Here is a 5,724-nt window from a genome sequence, read left to right as displayed (position 1 = left end):
GATTGCATGAGAAACTATGCATCTCTATTATGTATGACTTCCTTTTCTTTTTAGGTATTTAAGTTTGAGTTGTAGTTTTCAAGACTATGCTGCTGCCTCTGCTTGTCTCTAGACTTTCTATTCTATTTCCTGCATTTTAAAATAAGACTGTATCTCTCACAGGATATAATTGTGAGAGTAAATGGGTTCAAGTTTCAACACCTAAATTCCAAATGAAACTGCCATACCCTTACCACCTCAGAAGTGAACTGCTATAGACAGTTAAGTGTTTCAACATGTTTTTCAAACTTTCTTTGATTGTAGTTGGGAGGGAACATTAAGTCATAAGGGGACTTTTTTTTTGTGCATCAAAGCTGGAATCAAAACAAAACTCTCCCATGAACATGTAAAAGCTCCCTTCGAGGATTTGGAGCATTAAGAGCATTCTCATCATCATTATTGCTAGCTTCAGGGTCTTCTAAGCCATTAGGCTGACTAAGGTTTTGAGCACACTGGCTACAGATTACATTGTCTTCAAGCCCCAAGAGAGCATTCTTAAAGGTGGCGTTTGGGTTTCATCTGGGTGAAAAGCACCAGTTGCCCCATCTCCTGTGTCCTGGGTTGTGTAGGGGTTTCTGAACTGTAGAGCAGGACCATTTTGCTCATTGAGGTTGATGCTCACACAGAATTTCCAGGACTTCTGATCTTCCATGACTCTTTATGCTTGGTTTCTAAGCATTCTTTTTAAGTTTCTTTTCCTTTTCCTTCTCCCTGGTGAGGGTTTCCAAATGTGAGGTCAGATGATTTATTTCTTGTTCTCTATGCACCAATTTAACTTTATGTTGAACCTCCACTTCCATGCACCTTTATTTTACATTCTTACTTATTTTCACTTGTTCCTTTACTTGTTCAGTTTTGCTAGTTCATAAGCATAGCTGCTACATTTTGCCCTCCATCTAATAGTAGTTGTTCACATTTTTTAAATTTTCTGTTTTTTTCAACAATTTTTTTAATCATTTAAAAAACTTGCCCCCATGTGACTACTTCAGAAATTATCTCAGAAATAGTTGCAAGTCCAACTACAGCAGCTGATAGTTTGATATCAGCAGGCGAGCCAGCCATGGTCTCCTTATTGCTTGAGGCATTTATTACTTCTCATTGGTTCCTAGTTTTAGCCTGTACTGAGAGCCTGCTCACTTCTTTTTGGAGTCTCTGATATTCCTTGAATTTCCTTCTGTAATTGTTTGCAGCCATCTTCAGATGAAGTTTCCAGTCTTCCATCTCCCTGAGTAGTCCCTGTTCAGCTGGACTGTTTTTGTCCCTTGTTTCTCTTTCACAATCTTGACTCTCAGTTTGGCCAAAACATCCCCCAGAATTTTTTTTTTTATGACTTATTATTTTTTCAACCCGGCACTATGCAGATCAGTTATTTTCTGATTCCTCATATTGACTGCATCACTCAGTTCTATGACTGGAAACAGGAATTCTTTGATCTCCTTTGTAATTACTATCTGTGTCACAGTCATGAGATCTTCCTCAAGCTGGAGAACATTCAAAGTTGCTTCACTGTGCTTTTCCTCAAGTTTCCTGTTTTCCATATTTAGATTTTGTGGTGCTTCAATAAGACCCTTTTTCTGCATTTGCAGCTGGTCACATTTCTTTTTCTTCAAGTTTCTTTCCTAGTCTTCCAACTTATCTAATCTGCAAACTCCCCCCTCCCTTTTGTTTTTTTTTTAACAGACTTTTATGGATTTTTTTCATTGTTTTCTCAATTTTAAACTCAAGAAGTCCAGTTTTTATAGATACCACTAGCATATCAAAATATCTTTCATCTTCCATAGTTAGTAGTTCCTCAATTGGAGAAGACACTTGAAATTAGAATTCTGTGTTTACTCCAGAAATCTCACCCTTATAGGTAATATAATGGTGCTGATAAATTTTCTCATCATCATTTGGAAGGCAGTACTCTCAAAAGGACAAAAAAATTTGGCTATTGAGCCTTCCTGGGAATCATACAAATATATAATAATCTTGAATTTTCTACAACCAGCTGTAAAAATGCCAACCTGCCAACCAATCTTTTGGGTATGGGTAGACATAATGGATTAAGGTGTAATGACATTCAAGGGGAGCATTGAGAAGATTACTTGTCCACATTTTGAAAAATGATGTACAAAATTGAAAGCCTGGAGAGTGAATGACAATGAGACTTCTTGAAAGGATGTCACAGTTTAACAAAAGTGGGTCCCCAGTAAGACCCTGTTGAAAGTTTGACAATGTCAATAATGCCTTCTGTCCGGAGCCGCCAACAACTGTTGAGTGCCTTTGCCACAAATTGGCTAAACAATCCTGTTGATCAGTGGAAACCATTCCTTGAACCCACTGCTCTCTCCATCCTTTCCCATCTTTCTTTCTTACCATCCCATCCATTCATTCCTATATTCTTTTTCATCAGACTTCCCTTCATTGCTGTCTCCAAGGTTGCCAATAACCTTGGAGTTATTAAATCCAGTAATCTTTTTTTCTTAGCTCTGAATTCTCCTTGACTTGTCTGTATACTTTGACTCTATTACCCATCTCCTCCATAAAATATTACTTGTTTTGTCCCCTCACCGACAAAAAATTGCTCTCTCCTTAAGTCTCTGATGTGATTTTATATTATTTATAATGCCACACGAGAGCTTCCTCCCCTTGCTGCCTCACCATAAGTTCCCATTACCTATTGAACAAAATACAAACTTTTACACCTGTTATGTAATGACATCTATATGACACTTTAAGGCTTATTTGTACTTTCCATATATTATCTTACTTCATCCTTGTCACAATCCTGTGAAATACACCCTATTGTCCTCATTTTGCAAAAGAGGAACTTGAGACACAGGGACCTGCCTATATTCATCTAGTTTCTAAATGGTAGAGGTGGAATTTGAGTCCAGATCTCTCCAGATTCCATGTCCAGTGTACTTCTATTTTATCATACTGTTTTTTCAGATAAGTTCCTTCATAGCATGATACCATAATAATTTAAGATTTCCATCCTTATCACCCATAATTTCTCTTAACGTCCCCCATATGACAAACTAGATTATTCACCTTTCACTGAATATGCCTTGTTCTTTCTGACTGCCATTTACATATATTCCCACCCCTCCCCTCACCTGAAATACCCTCCTTCACAATCTTAGCCTCATTTTTACCTATTAAAATCCTCCATAAACTTCAGGGATTGATTCAAACCCTACTTTTCCAAGTCCTTACCTCCTCAGCATTTGATGATTTCTCCTTCCTCAATTCCTACAGCATTTTGTGTGACTCCCATCACTGTCAGATACATTTATTAAGTGCCTATTATTTGTCAAGTCCTGGGGATACAAAGAAAGGTAATAACAGTCCTTGCTTTCAAGGGGCTCACAATCTAATGCAATGATGAAGAGCAAAGTGAGCTGAATCAAGAGAACATTGTATACAATTGCAGCAATATTGTTTGAAGAATGAATTTCAGTGAATAATATTATAAACACTCAAATTAACTACAAAAAACGTATGAAGAAAGATACCATCTGCATCCAGAGAAAGAACTGATAAGTAGAAGTATATATAGAATAATTCATATATATATACAAATAAGTGTGTGTGTATGTGTGTGTATGTGTGTGTGTGTGTATGTGTGTGTGTGTGTATGTGTGTGTGTGTATGTGTGTGTGTGTGTGTATGTGTGTGTATGTGTGTGTATGTATGTGTGTGTGTATGTGTGTGTATGTGTGTGTGTATGTGTGTGTGTGTATGTGTGTGTGTGTATGTGTGTGTGTGTGTATGTGTGTGTGTGTGTATGTGTGTGTGTGTGTATGTGTGTGTGTGTATGTGTGTGTGTGTATGTGTGTGTGTGTGTATGTGTGTGTGTGTGTGTGTGTGTGTATACTTATTTTTATCTAATAGTAGCCATCTGTAGGGTATGTGGGAGGGAAGAAAAAAATAAACTTATTACATATGTTATATCTCTATATAAATTTATTTTATATGTGAATGGAAGAGCAAGTTGTACATACTAAATTTTCAGTTTCATGACCATTTTTTTTTATTATACTATGTTATGGAAATTCTTGTTTTATCCCATAAATTAAACATAAAATAAAATTTAAAAATTAAAGAAAAACAACTAGACAAACAATCTAATGGGGAAAGACAAAGGAGAGGGGAGAGAACCTGGTAGTGGGAACAAGAAGACCTGTAACCTGATAGGTAATGATGAGATGGCTGCCTTGGGAGCCCTTACTTGGAAGATCTGGGAGAAGCTTTTCAATGTCCACTAATCCTCAAGTAGGGCCCCAGAAACAGGGGATCCTGAAGGGGTATGAGTCTCAGAGTCAATGCGCTATTACAGGAAGATGAGCTGGAGACCATGATAAAGTCCAGGGGAGCAGCTGCGTAGGGAAGGATGATACATATGCACATGTGCTATTTCTACTAATATATATTATAAACTTCTTAAGGGTCAAAATCATGTGAATTATATATTTTCCCACCTTCTGGAGTATCAGTGTATATATTAGCTATTTAATGAATATTAGTCGAATGAATGACTTGATGAATCTCGTAGTATTATTTTTAGATCAGACTTTTGATTTCATTGGTATAAGGAACTCCATATGAGAACTTTCCCTCTACCAATATTGAGCTGCATCTACTCTGCAATTTATGATCTTAGATAGTTTCCTATGACTGAGAAATGAAATGAATTGCCCAGGATTATACAGCCAGTATGCTGTAAATAGGATGCAGGTCTTACTGTTGTAGCTTGAGTTTCAACCCTTTGCATAAGCTTTTCCTCCCACAAACTCTTGACCATTCTGTTTCTCATGTAGACTCAGAGTACTGAATAATATAGTTGAGGAGAGTCATGCACCCTGATTTCAAGGGCCATCTTCTATACACAACTGCATGTTGCCTTTCCTGTTAGAGTCAACTTTAGCAAGCAATAATGAGATTTGAACACATGGAGATTCACCTGATTAGAATGATCAAAGGATCACAGAATTCAAAACTTGGAGAGACCTTGGAGATTATATTGTCAAATACTCTCATGTTATTTATGAAGAAACTGAGGCTAGCATCTAAATTAGTGGCAACGAATTATATTCTACTACCTAACATTGTCACTTCTTTCAATATCCCATAGGTATCCAACTACCTGATTCTGATAAATAGAACTCCATGTCTTGTTGTACCAATTATATTTAGAAAGTCCAATATAAATTCATTCTGAAATGACCAGCATTGGGGCTGCCAATATCAGAATGTTCTTTGAGCAGCCAGCATTGAAGTTGGATGTCAGTTTTCCTACATTCCCCAGCTTCAGAGCCCCTGTAGCTCTGTAATGGACAAAGAGCCCTTCTATTTCAGGACATATTAATTATATTTTTCCAATGCAACTGTCAGCACACTGACAGAAAATGTTTCAGTGTAGTGTGTCTTACTTGCCAACTCAGCTAAATTCAAACTTGATTTCTAATTTCTGGGCTCCATTAGATACTGGGGGCAGCAGTAACACAGGCCCAGATTTTAAAGTAATTTGTACCTACTTTCCTGGTAAATCCCTGAACAATCAGCAGTGCTATCTCTTTATGAAGTGTGGACAAACAGTGAAAACTTTTATAAACCTATAATTAAAAAATTTTTTATGCATGTTTGAACATTATATTTTCAATCTAAAGAATATCAAATTTATTGAAAAGTGATTGGGAG

At 36.9% G+C, this 5,724-nt stretch overlaps 1 pseudogene; it reads right to left on the bottom strand.

The window, feature by feature from the left end:
- Positions 1-251: 251 nt before the first annotated feature.
- LOC140522802 (tax1-binding protein 1 homolog pseudogene) lies at positions 252-2,210 on the bottom strand (annotated as a pseudogene).
- Positions 2,211-5,724: the final 3,514 nt, after the last annotated feature.

Source organism: Notamacropus eugenii, chromosome 2, assembly GCF_028372415.1.
Source record: "Notamacropus eugenii isolate mMacEug1 chromosome 2, mMacEug1.pri_v2, whole genome shotgun sequence".
NCBI classification, from domain to species: Eukaryota; Metazoa; Chordata; class Mammalia; order Diprotodontia; family Macropodidae; genus Notamacropus; species Notamacropus eugenii.
Note: the sequence above shows the minus strand (reverse complement) of the source record. Positions and strands in the feature narration are given on the sequence as shown.